We start from the raw sequence: 19,359 nt of genomic DNA, 5'->3' as shown, positions 1-19,359 counted from the left end.
CGGAATGTAATAATGTTTTTCTGCTAGTTCTGTTTTATATGTGTTGTTCGCAGCCATGGTCGTCCCAGCAACAAAGGTTATGCTCCTTGTGTGTTCAACCGCAAAACCACCGCGGAAATCCGGAATGTATGCCCTTTGATTGTGACTTCCAAATCCTAGATTAATCCGGTCGGTCGGACCGAACTGGTATCTACCATCCAGAGCCAAAACGGTCATGGCTCGCATTCTTGTATTCCCAACGTGTCGCATGTTCGCTGGCTAATGGCATTCACCCCCGATCCACCATCGACGATTGTTCCGGGTACTTCACGTCCCTTCACGATGGTTGTGATTGTCGGGTTGTTGGTGTCCACCACTACGGGTCCTTCTTCCGGATTAGAAAAGAAGAACCGAGCTTGCTCGGAGTTTTGTGGTGCCAATGTCGATTTCAGGCCGTCGGTGAATCGGGGGACTAATTGCAGCAGACGGCCCAGTGGTAGCATAATCTGGCAGTCTTGTAATGCCTGCCACGTGGGGTTTTCGTTCGTGGTTCCTATTGTTTCCTTCGGAAACTTCATTTGTTCATGTACTTCGATGACATTCCATTCGTTTGCCTTTTCTATCCATTCTGTGGCTTGTTTTCGGATTGCTTCTTGAGCCTCCCATTCGGCCATCTTTCCTTTTGACCGGGTGGTGACCTGCTAAATGTCGACCACCTCTGCAATCACCATATTAACTGTTGCTTGCTTTTCGTTGGTCTTGACCGGACACTGGTTGTTGTAGTGTTCATCTTGCCTACAATAATAGCAATACACTTTCCGTGTATTATTAGTCTCCGCTTTTGCCATGTCACCCGGCTAAAAACTGGATATTGCCCAGTTGAGCTCCTCTAATCTTCATTGCTTCGATTGAATGCCTATGATGTTTCTTTCCGGCTCCCGTTGATAATCCTTTTCCGGTTCCCGACGCTCCTCTCTTCGAGCATTTCGTTTTTTATTGTAGCATCGGTTGTTCTGATATCCCTGCCGGCGTCTATCCGAATTTGCATATTCTTCTCGTCGGTCATCCCTCCTCCGATTATGGCCGGGGGAGTAATCATGATCATATCGATCACGGTTATAGTCCCGGCCTCTATCATTACGGTCCTGGTCATACGCGTCCCATCTATCTTCGTATCAGACGTCTTGGATCGGTCTGTAACCATCATCTCACCGGAACCGTTCTTCTTCATTTTGTCGGTCGGTTTGGGGTTCAATATGCCGTACTGGTGCCGCCTGCCGGTTTAGCATATTATATTCACAGGGGTCCATTGTGTGTGACCTAGAGTGGCATAGCATGCATTTTGATCTCATCGTGCATTCTACCGTTGAGTGCCCGGAATTAAGGCACATCGTGCATTGGACCGCCTTGCGAAACTGTAGGTCCTCTTCGGTAGGGAGTGCTCATTGGAGTGCCCCCACCATCAGCCAAGAACTATTCTTGTCATGTCCATGACCCGGTCTATGACCTAGTCTATTGTGTTGGTCCGAAAATCTATGACTGCACACAGTGTTCGGAGGGGTTCCCGGAGCGCCGCCAAGAATACTGCTTTCACGTCTTCTTCCAATGGTGCTCTAGTGAGTTGACTATACATTTCCTGGAACCGTATGAAGACCTGTTGGATGGTTTCTGTTGGCTCTTGTTGTGTCGTATAGAATTGCCCGACAATTTCCCTTTGATCCACATGTATGTGGAAGAATCGTAGAAACCTTGTCTTTAACTCTTCAAATGTGTCAATAGTGTCAGGGAGGTTCTTAGAGTGTCATCGTGCCGAATTCTGCTATCTTTGATCGCTCGGCCTCTGCTTCATTCAATCGTTGGGACACATGGTTCGCCTCCCATTTTTGGAGGAAGGCGTATATGTGGGCTTCCGCGTCCGGGTCATCCCGATATTTCGAATACTGGTGCGGCATACTGTCGTCGTCTATCGGGTCTGTCGAAGGTGGTGTCGGTACCCGCTCCTCCTGTTTCTTTGGTGACTCAAGAGGTGGTATCGAAGCTCGTTCCTCCTGAGTCTCCACTTGGTTGTGTGGTGGTGTCGATACTTGCTCGTCCGACCCTGTTTCGTTACCTTGGGATGCCGGTTTTGGCGTTGGTATATTCTCCGAACCGTCATCCTCCGAGCTTTCCAGGGTGTCGTGACTGCTCCGATAATTGGACTGAGCATTGTGCTCCCCCTCCGAACCCGATTCAATAGCCGAGAATGCTCCCGAATCTTTCTCGCCCGCCGCGAGGGTCTGTAGGATGGATTCCGCGTCCTGCAAATTGCTCAAACTGCTTCCTTCATCTGGGTATGGATTGTGCTGTACCCGGAGTGACTCCTCTGCAACCCTCCAAATCACTCTAGAAAAAGACCGATCCGACCGGATCTCCTCAGCCACCTACTAGTAATCCTCCCGCTTCCACAATCTCTTGGCCAGTCTTTTTGCTCGTTCGGCGACTCGATCGTTCGTTGGCCTAGTCATCCATGCCCCCATTGTTCGTTGCTTTCCGCAGGAATCGTGGTCGGACGTTAACCGGTTGAAGCCTATCGGAGTCGGAAATCCTTACCGCAACCACCCCTTTGGTGAAGTGATCCGGAAGGACACCCTGTGTTAATGGCTAGTCCGGCCCGGGAGTAACACGTTGGTGAGGGGGAGGTTGCGGTGTTGGTTGAGGCGGTTGCTTCCTGTAGTCTATGCTCCAAGTCCACGATAGTCTTCTGGGCCTCTTCTAGTTGTTTGTTTGGCGTACTTTTCGTCCTTTCTTTGCTAACTTGGTTTTGGAGACCATATCTTTGGCTCCTACCCGTACTGCGGCTAGCTCCCTGTGGACCTCAACTAAGGTGATATTTAATGGAGGAAGCTCAATTCCTGCACGGCCTTCGTCCGCATTCCTCATTCGGCCAATCTTGCCCAATGCTCGTTCATCTTCTCTCTTTGTTATTCCGGCCAGGGGGCGCTTGATCATCTGTCTCTCCGCATGCTCTTCTGCGGCAGCCATGTGTTGGGAGACTTTTATTTGTTGTAAGGCCATGAACTACATGAGTTCGAATGTCGTACCGAACTGTAACAGAGCCGAGAACTCATGGGCTACGGTTGGCATTTCCAAATACGACATCACGACGTTGTCTGGGGTTAGGATGCCTTTGCCTCGTTGCGTATTCCCAGCCAGGGACAATTGTGACCTCGGGATTTCTTCAAGGGTCTGTGTGGACTCCGCGTTTGTCGATGTGTCAGGTGTAGGTCGTGGTGCCATGTCTTTTACCAAACCGCGACCGTCTTTCCAATCCAATCGAAGGCGTTTGGTTTTGGGGCTGCTTTGTCCCTCTTCGGTTTCCTGATCCATGGTGTGGGTTGACGGCTATACGTTCCATGGGTCGACGGACTTGGTTGGTCGGGTATTGCCTTCCTCTTCCCATTCCGAGGTCGTGAGGTCTTCGAGGTGCCGTTTCTACGGACATAGGGTTGGCGATGGTCGGGTAGAGCCTGGTGTTGTTGGTAGGGTCGTTGGGGGGGAACAATATGGTTGAATATTGTTGAATGACGGGGCGGAGCTTCTTGGCGGCTTGGAAGGCGTGCAAGGATTACCCCCCAATACATGGCGTGACCCTCGAAGGTCGTTATATTTATCTCGGCCTTCTGTGTTGGCATATTCGTAAGCATTGGGATGAACGCAACCAGCTTCTAACAGAAACCATTGAGCCATCGTCTCAAAGTAGGGGAGATGTTGATGGTCATGGTTGTCTCAACGTCGAGTTGGACAGAGGAGTGATTTGGTCGGTGAGAAGAGCGAGGAGAGCGTGCAGATGGTATGGTGGGTAGCTAGAGCGTGAGGGTTTTTCTGAGCAGCAAGAGCGTGCAGATATGGTGGGTAGCGAGAGTGCGAGGGTTTTTCTGAGCAGCGAGAGCAAGGAGCGCAAGGAGAGCGGTGAGAGCTTATGTGTTAGTGTAGGGATAGAGAAATGACTTAGGTTACCTTTTTGTTCAGTGGGAACTTTGGTGTTCAAGGTCCATCGAGCCATGTCATGTCGTCCACGCGTGGGAATGCAGAGCCGGTAATGGATGTTAATAGTTTACATTAATATTACAATATTAAACCAATTGGGTTCATATTAATGGTGGGTGGGTCCACCGCTCGAGATTGATTGGGCAAGGAGTGGGTCATCGTTTCCAGTCGGGAATTTCGCGGCATTTCTAAACGGATTTGGAGGTGTGGGTCCCGCGTAGGGTTTGAGTCAGAATCCGTTGACCTTTTGCTGCAGAATTTCCCCAGCTAGGGTTCCCAGTTCGAAGGTCCCATTTTTTATGCCGATTATCCAATACGGTCCACCGGAATCGGAGTTTGCTCGGCATCTTCCCCAATGCGTGTCTAGAACACAAGTATGGTTTTTCCAATTTCGAAAGCTAAATTCTCATTATCCACTTGATCTCAGTCGACGAATGCTTTACAATAGTGTTGTTCCTGTTCAAAAACCGTGATGCTTAAGCACGGCATCGACTACGATGAGACATTCGCGCCAGTCACAAAGATGACGATTGTTTGTGTCTTGCTTGCGGTGGTGGTGGCGAAGGGGTGGCATCTACATCAAATGGATGTGAAAAATGTGTTCCGGCAAGGTGATCTTGAGGAACAAGTATACATGGTTTAGCCCCCCTGATTTCAGTCCAGAATGAATAAGTCTACCATTTGTCGACTGAAGAAGGCCCTTTACAAACTAAAGAAAGCCCTGCGTGCCTGGAATGCGAAGATCACACAACGACTGCGTCAGATGGTGTTTGCCGCGTCAAAGTCAAATTCTTCACTCTTCATCCGACAAGGTCGGAATGGACCGGTTAGTATTTTACTTTAATATGTTGATGATTTAATCATCGTCGGCGCCGACCTGGACGAAATCAAACACGTCAAGTTAGAACTCGCGGCATCGTTTGAAATGAAGGATCTCGAAGACCTTCATTACTTCCTCGGGATCAAAGTGATCTGCACCCCGGAAGGTATATTGATCAGTGGACGCCACTATGTGTTGAGTATGCTCTTCAAATTCGGTATGATGGAATGAAATCCATCTCGACTCCTCTGGACTAGAATGTGAAGCTTCGCCCCAAGTTCGGAATGGCATGCAACCCGAAAAGGTTCCGACATATAGTCAGAAGCCTCATATATCTGACGCTCACCCGATCGGATCTCAGCTATCTGGTTGGATTGATTAGTCAATTCATGGCACATCCGGTTGTGGAGTACCTTCAGTGCGCACACCGAATACTCAGGTATGTTAGCGGCACTAAGGACGTTGTATCGAACCGGTGTAGCCGAACAACTTGTCGGGAACACAGATGCTGATTGGGCCGGAAATGTGAGTGACCGCAAGTCTCCATCCAGACATGCATTTTCACTTGGAAGCACCTCGGTCGCCTGGAATAGTAAGAAGTAGTCGACAGTAGCACTGTCGAGCATGGAGGCCGAGGCCGAGTACTGAGGAGCAGTTGTTACAACATGCAAAGTCATATGGCTCAAGAGGCTCCCGAATGATCTACGAATGAAGGTGTCTGATCCGACGACAATCTGTTGACAAAGAACCCCGTCTTTCACACCTGAACTAAGCACATCGACGTGCACTATCATTTTGTCCAAGAGCGCGTTCTCTCCGGTGAAGTGGAACTGCCACATGTTCCGACGGATCGGCAGGTGGCCGACATCTTCACCAAACCCCTCAGCTTAGACAAGTTGCGGCAATTTTCCGGTGCACGGTGTCGTGAAGAAAACCGTCCACGAGCGGAATCGGTGCACCGGAGCGTAGAAACCGACTCTTCATGCACGTGCGCCTTAAGTTGTACATAGGAGATCCTAGGTAGATTCGGTAGGTAGGGAGTAAAGGGGAAACGGCTCCTTCCTTGCCTATAAAAGGAGGGAGACGAGGAGGGGCGAAGGATCGCGGAGAGTCGAGGACGAAGTGTTGTCGGTTTGCGTGCGAAGGCTTCTCTCTCTCTCTCTGGTTCGCAAACTCCATAGCTTCTTTCTGTGTAGGTTTCGGGAGGCTCGCGCTGCTCTGAGGAATGCCCGAGTGCTTCCGGCAGCACCTCCAACCTGCTCCTGTCTTTCTGTGCTTTTACGAACATGCATCGGCATCTGTCCGCTGGCCTGTTCGGTTGTAACCGACTTCGTGTTTTTTTTGTTACTTCCGTGTTCTTGTTGTTGTCTTTGTTAATACATACATACATTCGTGTCTCTCTGTGTCGCTGTCCCACTCGCATCTTTGTGTCGAAGGGCCGTGTCCCTGTGAATCTACGCTTGCACGTAGTGGGTCTCTTGTCCTTTCTCTCTTGCTCTTCGGTACAGGACCCCTGAGGTCCCGCCTCATTCCACGCATCCGCGAGGAATACCTCGACATCTTTGGTGAACCCGACGTGAAGGAGGCGGAAGAAGAGCAGAAGATGAGGGGGTCGGATCTTGCAGAGGCCATGGCTTCGGCCGTGGATCGGATATTGAGCACACGCGAGGGCACCGGCGCCCTCGACAGACCCATTGAGGCGGTTGTCGGTACGATCGGCCGGTTCAGCGGAAAGGATGCCACGAAGTATTTGGCGTCCTACGGGGCAGAAATGCTGATGCGGGACATTTCGGAAGAGAGGCGTCTTGCCGGGTTTCCTCGAGTGGCGAGGCCGAGCATCCATGCGGAGGTGCTCGAGGTGCGGGCGGAGAGCCATACCTGGGAGAAGTTCGAAGGCCGACTCCTGGAAAAATATGGGCTGGACGACGCGCTCCGGCTTTCGAAACGAGACTTCATGGAATGGGTGGAGTCCCCCGGCAAGGGGAGAAACGCGTCAGCACTCCTCCGGGAGTTCGAAGAACGCTTTGCGCGCCTTTCGACGCTTGACCGAACCGTTCTGGATACGAGTCGGGTCCTACTGTTCGTCAAGTCGGTGGACGAGCGGGACCGGGATCAAGTCGGCGCCTTGCTGGAAACCGAAGATGGGCTGACGACCGACTGGGCTGCGGTTAAGAGAGTCTGTGGCCGTTTCGACAAACGGCGAGAATGGGCTGATAACGGGGCGGCCAGTGCGGGCTCTGTCACAACAAGGAGGCTTGAACCGGCACCGCAAGGGCGAAGAGAAGAAACCCGAGAATGGCTCGGAACCGGTCGGGCTTCGACCGGCATGGTCAGTGGCTCGTCCGGAGGAGCAGCGCTGGAGGAGTTGACGCGGGCGATAAAGGATCTCCAGATCGCCCAGACTCGAAGGGAAGGCGGCGAACCGGCTCGTGACCGACGGCCGGCAACAGGGAACAGGTGCATGTGGTGCGACCAGGTCGGCCACATCCGGAAGGACTGCGGCGATTTCGCAGAAGCGTTGAGGAACCGGGTGGTGTACTTGTGGGAAGGCCGGGTGCACGCCGGCGACACCAGAAGGTCCCTAAACCGAAACGACGGACGAGGAGGTATGAAGGGATTGATGGAAGAGGCAGCGGCCCGACACGTGGAGGCCATCCACTACTCGGCGTCGGCCGGCATTCGGGTCGGGGGCAGCGAGGCCCGAAAGGAGGGCAAAGACGGATTCTGGTCGGCAATGCTGGAAGGTCTTGCCGGCGCACGACTAAGGAAAGACGAAACGGACCGCGCTGAGAGACGGGTCCGGGAAATAACTGGGTGGAGCAATCCGGTCGAGGAGAAGACGGGCTTCGTAGAAGCCGCCTACCGGAACTACGAGGCCCTGGTAGAAGACAAACGAGTGGGGAAAGCCGGAGCGGCCGGGCCCTCACAACGGTACGAGACCCGATTCGGGCAACGACGGAACGATGCCGGCGGGTCCAGCTCGCAAGATAACCCCAGGAAGGGCGGATACCGACTGGGGACGGAAATAGAAAGGACTACGGACCTACGAAAGGTCCTGGAGGAACGGATCCTCGACCGCAAGGTGGAGCTGTCATTGCGGGAGGTGCTAGGGATCGCCAAGAAGGAGTTCCACGACTCCATTGTAGACTTGGTGAAACGGAAGAGGCTGTCGACGGAGACGGATCCGGAAAGACTGGTAGAAGTGCGAACGACGCACATTGACTCGGCGCTAGCAGTTGAGTGGGCAGAGAGCCACTATTCGAGGCCACACTGGGCCCGAGCGACCACGGAGACCCCGGTAAAGATCGGAGATGTTCAGGACCGGTGGTGGCATTGGTGGACCACGGTTCGGAAATAAACCTGATGTCCATGGACTTCTATAAGAAGGGGAAGTGGCCGATCAACACCAAGCACGGGTGGAAGATACGGGCGGCGACGTGCGCCACCGAGGAACTGCACGGGGCCTGCCCGAACGTGCGAGTCAAGATCGGCGACGTCGAGATTGACCAACACTTCTTTGTTCAGGAGACGTCCTCGCACCCGGTCATATTAGGGGAACCATACATCACGGCGGCGCGAATGGAGACCAAGGTGCTGGACAATGGTTCGGCCTACGCGAGGGTCAAAAGCCAAGACGGGCGCCATTCGGTGCAATTTCTGACGGTGCGGCCGAACCACGAGAGAAACCGCGAATCCCTCGGTGGCGAGAACCGGGAGGATTTTTAGAGAGGGCTGCCAAGGCGTGGGGCCGAGACAGCCCGGACACTCGGAAAGGACCCCACGACTGTACGATAGGTAGGAAGTTTTGCTTCTCCAACAACGGAGGGTGTATGATAGTCGGCATCGTTGGCCGAGAAAAGACAAGGGTGGAAGAGCGACTTCGAGCGTGCGGAGTTCTCGGCCCGGACGAGGAAATCAGCGGGGCCGTGGAGGCGGTCTCCTTCGACGACACCTTGGGGATGCTGAGGAAGGTTGCCGGAGAAGACCTTAACGAAGACCGGACAATACTGGTATGTTCCGAAGAGATGTACGAAGTCATCACGAACTTCAGTCGGGGGCTCGGGTCGGATCGGATGGCCCGAGTTAGCACGAAGTACAAGACTGTGGACCGGAAGGTGAGGCCAGTTGCGGCACCCTTGCCGGAGGGTAGCGAGTCCCGAATCAGAGGGGTGGCGTCGGACCCCAGTTTACGAGATCCGGCCTGCATAGGACACACCTTCACCGACGGTGTCGAATACAAGTGTATAATGGACGTATTCACACTATCCCTTTAGGCCATTTGTGTAATTAGCATAAAGGGTAGTTGCCCTAAGTCGGTCACTATATATAGTGACCTTGTAACCTTTTTGTAAGGTTGGGTGTTGTATTATTGTTTCTATTGAATAGAAAGTCTTTTGTGCCTCTCTCTCTCTCTCTCTCTCTCTCTCTCTCTCTCTCTCTCTCTCTTGTGCAACGACCTAGAAACTGTCATACGCAGGTATTCAAAAACCAATTGAATGCTTCTTGATCTTCCGCATAGACGACCTCGTCTCCAACATCTGGTATCAGAGCCTGCACAGTAGTCGGTCCTTCAATCTGCTGTTGGCCGTCGTCTCAGCCTGCACAGCATTCGGTTTCCTGCGTCATTCGAAGAAGAAGAGAAACGAGGCTTGCATCTCATCGCGTTAGATCATCTTCGCTTGGAGTAAGCCAACAGGTTGTACTCTGTCCCTTGTGATCGTAACCGCTCGAGGTGAAATCCCCTTGTGCAACATTGACACGATCGTGCTCCACCCGGTTAAACGGCATCCGAAGAGGTAATCAAACGCCGCTCATTGTAACCACTCGGTGCAGATCGGTCTCAAGACAACAACCCCAAATTCGTGCTTCATCTGGCTGATCGACATTCGGGAGGATCAGTTGGATCCGTCTCTCTCGTTGCTGCAGTCAACCGAAGCAGAATCGGTCCAGATAATCGGTTTCAATAATCGGTATTCGGCATATATATCCGAAGCGAACCGGGCTCACTCCGACTCGGCAACATTCGGGAAGACCAGTCGGTTCTGTCCCTCAAGCTACCGGAGTCAATTCGAGCAAGTTCCGAAGCCGAACCGACTCGGGTTCAAATCCGACTAGAACGATATCGGGTGAGCCAACCGGCTGCACTCCAAAAGGGCTCGTAGTCAACTCCGAACCGAGCTTCGTCAACCGAAACCCAATTTGATGGCATCAACATCCGGCTCGTCAGAAATGAGTCTACGAAAGTTCGATGGATCGAACTTCAACTTCTGGAAGGAACAAATGCAGGACTATCTCATAGTCAAGGGGCAAATCGATCCCATCGAAAATGAAGAACCTCCAGAAGGATACAAACCAATTGAGTGGCAGAAGCTGGACAGAATCGTCCGCGCCACGATTCGGATGCACCTATCGGAATCGGTATACTTTACGGTGCAATCGTGTACGACAGCATTCGAACTGTGGAAAACACTGTCGGACACTTACGAAAAGAAGGTCGCCGCAACAAAGATGTTTCTGATCCGGCGCCTCTACAACTTGCGGATGAAAGAATCTGACTCGGTTCAAGCACACCTCAATGAGTACGAAAGCATAAGCTCCCAAATCTCGTCACAGGGGACGGCAATCGAGGATGAACTCAGAGCAATGATACTCATGAGTAGCCTTCCCTCATCATGGGAAACTTTCGTCACAACCGTGTGCAACGCGTCAACCACGGCTGTTAAATACTCCGAAGTCACGAGCGCAATCCTGACCGAAGCAGCTCGGAGAAAGTCTTTCGCCAAAGACTCAACAGACGACGCTTATGTAGTACAATGTTCGACAGACCGATCGAACATACGAGGAAGAGATTCCTCACGACCGCCGAACAATCAGCGAAGACGGAGCCAGTCACGGGATAACCGAATCTGCAACTATTGCAAGAAACCCGGACACATCAAAGCTGACTGCCGCGCACTCAAGAACAAGAACAACAAGAAGAGTGGCCGGCATGAGGAGATCAATTACGTCAGCTTCTCAGCTGATGTGCTACCAAACGACCCGAATATACTATCAATCGAAAATCCAGTCGGATCAGAAGTCCTACTCACGACTGAAGAGTCGAGCACATGGCTCTTAGATTCGGGCACGTCATTTCACGTGACTCCTCATCGATCCCAATTTCGGCAATATACGATCCGTCACTCCGACTCAGTTCGAGTCGGCAACTCACAACACTGTGACATCATCGGAATCGGCACAGTAGAGCTCAACCTTGCAGGTGGCTCTACACTTGTACTCCACAATGTCCGACATGTACCCGAGCTCTCAAGGCCATTGATCTCAGTCGGACAACTAGATGAAGATGGCATTCGTGCCAGTTTTTCTTCGGGAGGGTGGACACTCCACAGGGGGAACCTCCTGCTTGCTAGAGGACCCAAGATACACTCACTGTATCCGTTACATGTTACGCTCAGAGAGGGTAACCTGTTTTTGGTGGATATTCCTGTGTCATCACTATGGCACAGAAGATTAGGACACCTCAGCAAGGCCGGCATTACGCATCTATCTAGAGCCGGATACATCCCTAAACTCTCCTTCTCCGACCATCAATTCTGCGAGCATTGCCAGTATGGCAAACAAGCAGCCGCATCACACCCGACATCAGCACCAAGAGAAACGAGACCTCTTGATTTGGTCCACTCGGACGTCTGTGGCCCAATGCCGCATCAGTCTCTCGGCGGTGCCTCTTACTTCGTCACTTTTATTGACGATTCGACTCGAAAGGTGTGGGCTTATCCGATTCGCACCAAAGATCGGGTCTTCTCGATCTTCTCCGATTGGCTCGCTATGGTAGAAAATCAAACCGACTGAAAACTGAAATGCTTTCGGACCGACAATGGGGGAGAGTTCAAATCAGAAGAATTCGTCAAATTCTGCCGACAACGCGGCATCCGACGAGAATTTACGGCACCACACAGTCCGGAGCAAAACGGGATTGCAGAGCGAATGAATCGGACAATCCAAGAACGGATAGTTTCCATGCTCCAACACTCCGGACTGTCGGATGGCTTCTGGGCAGAGGCTCTACTCACGGCAGTACACATAATCAATATGTCGCAAAGTAGACCTCTAGGACTTCAAAATCCTCAGGAACGATGGATCGGCAGTAAGCCGAATTACGACAAGCTGAGGATCTTCGGATGCGAGGCGTACGCCCTTATTCCGAAAGATGATCGCCGAAAACTTGCACCTCGGTCCAGGAAATGCATTTTCCTTGGATATGGATCCGACGGCGAAATGGGATACCGACTCTGGGATCCCGAACGCAGACAAATCGTCCGAAGTTCGGACGTTGTGTTCAACGAGTCGGCTATGAATCCATCAGTCGAAAAACCGATCGAAGTCCGAAGGGTAACATTTTCCGATGTGCTGACCCTTCAAGAAGGCCCCGCTCTCAACACACGGTCAGCTTCACGGGTAGCTGAACCTTACACTACCGACTCGGACAACTCCGACTCGGCACAGTAGAACAATCCGCTTTCGGACCATCCAACCACGATACCCGATGCGACCAGTCCAATCATACCTCGACGATCCGAGAGACTGTCGCAACCTCCGGAGAGGTACTCTCCTGGAATTTTCTTCACCGACGCCGGCGAACCGACGTCTTACGAAGAAGCATCGACATCTGTCGATTCAGCCACCTGGCATCTGGCGATGGAGTCGGAAATGCACTCCATTCGGGCAAACAAGACTTGGGATCTGGTCGAATTACCTAAGAACCGACGTGCTCTTCCTTGCAAGTGGGTTTATCGACTAAAAGAGACGTCTGATTCGACCACCCCAAAGTACAAGGCCAGATTAGTTGCGAAGGGCTTCCGACAAGAATATGGCGTCGACTTCGACGAGATTTTTTCACCAGTGGTGAAAATGACAACCCTTCGTTTTCTACTCGGCGTAGTGGCAGCCGACAACTTGGAGCTGATTCAGCTAGATGTCAAAACAGCCTTCCTCCATGGTGATCTCGAGGAGGAAATTTATATGGAGCAGCCAAAAGGCTTCGTGGCAAGTGGCCAAGAACATCTAGTCTGCCGACTCAGGAAGAGTCTATACGGCCTCAAACAGGCACCACGACAATGGTACAAGAAGTTCGACGACTTCATCCAATCGATCGGCTTCTCCAAAAGCGATGAGGACCATTGTCTCTTCACCAACACAGCTCAAGATGGATCACCCATCTTCCTCATCATTTACGTGGACGACATGCTAATTTCTGGACGCCACGCGGGCGAACTTGCCGATCTCATTCGGCAACTGCGGTTGAAGTTTGCCATGAAGGACCTCGGTCCGGCACGACACATACTCGGCATGAAGATTAGTCGGCATCGCGATAAACGACATCTTTTTTTGTCTCAGACCGACTATATCCGACGTGTCTTGGAACGCTTCAACATGCAATCAGCCAAATCTGCTTCAACCCCGCTCCCAATGAATCTTCGGCTCTCTCAGCGAGACTGCCCGACATCCGGCCCGGAGGGGGAAGATATGAAGTCGGTACCGTATGCACCGGCAGTCGGCTCCCTTATGTACCTGATGGTTGCGACACGGCCTGATATTTCTCATGCCGTAGGAGTCGTTAGCAGATTTATGCACAATCCTGGCCGATCGCATTGGAACGCAGTCAAGCATGTGTTCAGATATCTGGCTGGCACAAAAGACCATGGCATTCTTTTCGGTCCGAACCGAACCTCAGGCGTAGTCGGTTACACCGACTCGGACTTCGCCGGCTGTACAGACAGTCGGAAATCAACAACCGGATACTGCTTCAAATTCGGCAATGGAGCAATCTCGTGGAAGTCGAAACTTCAGGAGTGCACAGCGACCTCAACGACCGAAGCAGAATATGTAGCTGCGTCCGACGCAGCAAAAGAAGCTTTGTGGCTCGGTCGGCTGGCGCACACGTTTCGACAAGTCGACCATGACTCGGCTCCAGTTGTCTACAGCGACAGTCAAGGTGTTGTTGCCTTGTCGAAAAATCCGGTTCACCACAACGCCTCCAAACATATCGACGTTCGATATCACTTCGTTCGGGACTGCGTCATTTCAGGGAAAATCGGTCTAGAGAAAATATCCACAACCGACAATGTCGCAGATGGAATGACCAAGTGTCTTTCGGCAGACCGCTTTCGGTTTCTTCGGCATCAGATGGGCGTAACGACAAACCAGTCCGGTTAGAGCCGGACACAGAGCAGGATGGTTCCCGACAACCGACATCAGTTCCTTAATGATCGGCTTCAACTGTTCCGACCCGACCAGTTCGGTCTTCTGCCTTCAGACCCTGCCGACTCGAACAAAGCTGATATGTCCGAGAACCTAAGTCTATACCTGTAATCTTAGATAACCCATGTATACGCCCATTACGGGGGAGTGTCGAATACAAGTGTATAATGGACGTATTCACACTATCCCTTTGGGCCATTTGTGTAATTAGCATAAAGGGTAGTTGCCCTATGTCGGTCACTATATATAGTGACCTTGTAACCTTTTTGTAAGGTTGGGTGTTGTATTATTGTTTCTATTGAATAGAAAGTCTTTTGTGCCTCTCTCTCTCTCTCTCTCTCTCTCTCTGTGCAACGACCTAGAAACTGTCATACGCAGGTATTCAAAAACCAATCAAATGCTTCTTGATCTTCCGCATAGACGACCTCGTCTCCAACAGACGGGACGCTCCGGGAGCTCAAGATCGGTGGGGGCGGGTTCCTACTGCCGACGGAGGAAGACCGGTTTCGGAGAATGCTCGGAAGGCACGGGAAAGCCTTTGCATTCTCGCCGGAAGAGATCGGGTGCGTAGACCCGACAATCGTGGAGCCGATGGTGATATTCACAGTACCGCATGTGCCGTGGAATCTCAAGCCGATTCCGGTACCAAGAGCTCACATCCCGGAGTTGATGGAGCTACTGAGGCAGAAAGTCGATATGGGTATTCTCGAACCGTCAAGCGCGCCATACTCGAACCGATGGTTTACCGTACCAAAGAAAAACGGAACATTGCGCTTCATTCAGGACCTGCAGCCGGTCAACAGAGTGACCATTCGGAACGCAGGAATTGGACCGACCATAGACGAGTTCGCGGAGGCCTTCGCCGGAAGGTCGATTTACTCGGTCGGTGATCTGTACTCGGGGTACGACCAGTTCTAGCTAGCCGTAGAGAGCAGAGACATTACGAAGATGCGAACTCCCCTCGGCCTAGTGCGAATGTGTACCCTACCGCAAGGAGGGACCAACTCGGTGGCCCACATGGTGAATGCAATGAACAAGGTACTGAGGGATTGCATCCCGGACATCACCATGCCGTTTCTAGACGACATCCCGATCAAAGGGTGCCCGGTGGAAGAGAAGGACGAGACAGTCGGGCCGGACGGATGCCGGCGATTCGTGGCAACACACATCGGCGACTGCGAGAAGGTGCTACAAAGGCTAGAGGATGCAAGGCTCACCTTCTCCGGGGAGAAATCGGCCTTCGGGCAATCGGAAATCCTAGTGGTCGGACACCTATGTGGACCATATGGCCGGAAGCCGTCTCCGGCAAAGGTAGAAGTCATTTCCACGATGAAGACCGACTATAGCTCGGTTACGGAAGTTCGGAGGTTCCTGGGGGCATGCGCATTCTACCACATATGGATCCCGCATTACGCCCACGTTGCGGAGCCGCTATATGGGTTGCTGAAGAAAGGGCGAAAATTCGAGTGGCGAGACGAGCACACGGAGTCGGTCCGGAAGCTGAAGGAAGCTCTTGCGGCAGCACCGGCGCTCCGGAAGGCTGTCTACGGGAAGGGTACCCCGGTATACATAACGGTGGATACGAGTCCGACCGGGATCGGATGGGTCGTCAACCAAGAAGACGGGGACGGCATTCGGTTCCCGATCCGATTCGGTGCGAAGGTCCTCAGTGAACGACAGCGAGGGTACGCCCAGGTTAAACGCGAACTCTGGGGTATCGTTTCGGCAGTAAAGGCTGACAAAGACTACCTGATCGGGACAGAAGTGGTTATCGAGACGGATTGCCTGCCGATTCTCGGCATGGTTTCCGGATGCGCGACACCGGACTTGGTGATGCTCCGGTGGATAGCGTACATCAAGTCCCTGGACCCGGAAATACGGCACATTTCCGGAAAGGACAACGCCATGGCCGACATGCTTTCGAGGGCGAGGTTTGATGACGAGGGCGGCATGGTTTTGGAGGACGAAGAAGTCGGCGTGGACTTCTTCGAGGCAGCGTACATAACAACCGATGGGACGAGCACTCCGGCACTTAACGACTTCGACGAGAGCAGGTACGATGGCGAGTGGCTCCAGATCGGGGGATTCTTGAGGACAATGACGCCGGATGCGTCATGGACGAAGGACGAGGCCAACCGGATCCGGAAGAAAGCTTACCGATTCTTTCTCCGGGACGGATACTTATGGAAGCACCCGAAGAAGAGGAACGGCGTCTCGCTCCGGGTGGTGGCGAGGAAGGAAGAACAGGAGGAGCTGCTGACGGGCTACCACGACAGCCCTTGGGCCGGACACCGTGGAACGTGGGCCACGTTCGAGAAGATAAAGGGGAAGTACTGGTGGCCGGGACTGTACCGGGACGTGCATCGGTTCGTGACAATTTGTGAGAGGTGTCAGATGCACTCCATAGTCCGACATCGGGACGAGCTTCACCCTACGTACCCTCCGACCATCCACTTCAAATGGATGGTAGACCTGGTGACGATGCCGATGGGAGTAGGACAGATGCGGTATCTGGTCCTGGCTCGGGAAGATCTGACGAACCAGGTGGAAGGCCGAGCCCTTCAGAACAAAACGACCGCGGCCGTATGTCGGTTCCTGATCGAGGACGTGATATGCCGGTACGGGTGCGTCGGGAAGATCGTGGCTGATCGCGGGGAGTTGGATGCCGAAGAGGCCGAGGAGCTGTTCGACCGGCTAGGAGTCAAGCTCTCGCTTACCACTGCGTACAATCCGGAGGCGAATGGAAAGGTGGAGCGCGGACATGGACCGATCATCAAGGCGTTAGTTCGGGCCTGCGGAGGTCAAGTCGGGAACTGGCCGCGGCTGCTGCCTTACGCGTTGTGGGCCGACCGAACTACGCACAGTTTGGTAACCGGGTTCATGCCGGCAGAGCTCATGTTTGGGCAGAAGCCGGTCATGCCGATGGAGCGTACGATCTCCTCGTGGGCAACCGTGGATTGGAGAGACGAGATGAGTCGAGAGGAACTGCTGGCGGCGCGTACACGACAGCTCGAGCGAAGACCGGAGGACGTGGAGCAGGCTGCGGAAAAGCTTCGGGAAGCAAGGATGAGGAACAAAGCCCGGTTCGACCGAACGCACCGGCTCCGACCGAAGAAGATCGAGGAAGGCGACTGGGTGCTAGTCTATGACAGCAGCCTTGACAACCAGCACCAAGCGACACGGAAGTTCGCAAGAAGGTGGTTCGGGCCTTACGTGGTACAAAGCGCCAACGACAACGGGACGTACCATCTGGCGGAACTCGACGGTACGAGAATGGCGATACCGGTAGCTGGGAAGCGGATCAAAGCGTTCAAGAAGCGTCACAACGACGAGCCGGATCCGGTTGACTTGGACCGCGACGACGAGCGATCCGAAACCGAGGAAGAACCGACGGGCGGAGAATGAAGGCTGGATTGGTTTTCTCCGTCCCAACACAATTTGGCGCATGCCGGTGGATGCACGGTTAGGTGGGGGCGGATGTCGTGAAGAAAACCGTCCACGAGCGGAATCGGTGCACCGGAGCGTAGAAACCGACTCTTCATGCACGTGCGCCTTAAGTTGTACATAGGAGATCCTAGGTAGATTCGGTAGGTAGGGAGTAAAGGGGAAACGGCTCCTTCCTTGCCTATAAAAGGAGGGAGACGAGGAGGGGCGAAGGATCGCGGAGAGTCGAGGACGAAGTGCTGTCGGTTTGCGTGCGAAGGCTTCTCTCTCTCTCTCTGGTTCACAAACTCCATAGCTTCCTTCTGTGTAGGTTTCGGGAGGCTCGTGCTGCTCTGAGGAATGCCCGAGTGCTTCCGGCAGCACCTCCAACCTGCTCCTGTCTTTCTGTGCTTTTACGAACAGGCATCGGCATCTGTCCGCCGGCCTGTTCGGTTGTAACCGACTTCGTGTTTTTTCTATTGCTTCCGTGTTCTTGTTGTTGTCTTTGTTAATACATACATACATTCGTGTCTCTCTGTGTCGCTGTCCCACTCGCGTCTTTGTGTCGAAGGGCCGTGTCCCTGTGAATCTACGCTCGCACGTAGTGGGTCTCTTGTCCTTTCTCTCTTGCTCTTCGGTACAGGACCCCTGAGGTCTCGCCTCATTCCACGCATCCGCGAGGAATACCTCGACAACGGGGTGTGCAGTACCTCGATATGCCGAACTTGAGGGGGAGGAATGAAATGAGTAATGAGAAAGATGACTAAAAAGCCGAGTCGGAAACCAATTTTGACTTCGGCCCGACCGAGGAAGTCGGAGTGCACGGGACGGTTGAGACCAGACACAAGGGGACGCACCGAAACAGAAAACCCAAGTCGAAGCCAACCGAAAAAGGGGGAGGTAAAGCCAAGAAGGGCAAGAAGACCAAGACACAGATGTGGTCCGTTTTGCTCTAACTTTGTCTCTCTCTCGTCTAAGGTTTCTGTTAAACTTGTGTCTGTATTATGTTGCTATCCAACTGAGCCGATTTCGTCTTAGCTTCCGCAATTGTATTTTTTACAATATTTCTACTAAATCTAAGCATTAACATGTATATCTACATGCTAGCACCCAACAATCTTAGGCATAAGACCCATCCTAAATGAGTTCCCCACTCCCTGATCGTAATTCGTAAGTGCAATATTGATTGTTGACACAGACTCTGTTATTGCTCCAACCTAACCAACCTTGGTGGCATGAGATGATAGTTGAATGGTAAATGAATAATTTGTATTAGAATGATGTTATTTGGATGAATTCCATGCACACCCTCTTGCATGCTTACCACAACATGTTAAGACATTCCTATATGGGATCCCCATTGTAACCATTTTAACTTTGAACGATATCTTATGTTTATAGGGCATTGTTTATTAGAGACATGTACTAAAGTAAGCATTAGATAAGGATAGAATAAAGATAAATAGATAGAAAGGAGAGAGAGAAAGAAGGGTGTCAATCCACCCGACCATCCCCAAGCGAAGGGATCGAGACGGACTCGAGCCTCAATCGGCGTCCCATACCACCGTCGTGGCCTTGAGTCGTACCTGGTGCTGGCGCGCTCGCTACAAGAGTTGACCCACCACAAGACAGAGTCTCGACGTAGTCAACAAGATGATCAAATGAGGGTAGCTAGGCCTCTTATTTATAGCGATACCCAAGGCCCCTAGACAAGTTCACACTTGGCCTAATGGGTTGTCTCAATCTCGAGGATTAAAAGTAATCCTCCCCTTCTTTACACTCTCGTTTAACCCTCACACTTATCCACGTGTATAGAATACTACGGTTAATTCTCACCACGGGATATTATA

This window comes from Azolla caroliniana, unplaced genomic scaffold, assembly GCF_043228905.1.
Source record: "Azolla caroliniana isolate FFs.n. ecotype wild unplaced genomic scaffold, voAzoCaro1.0.p SCAF_12, whole genome shotgun sequence".
Taxonomy (NCBI): domain Eukaryota; kingdom Viridiplantae; phylum Streptophyta; class Polypodiopsida; order Salviniales; family Salviniaceae; genus Azolla; species Azolla caroliniana.
The sequence above is the reverse complement of the archived record's forward strand: the minus strand, read 5'-3'. Positions refer to the sequence as shown.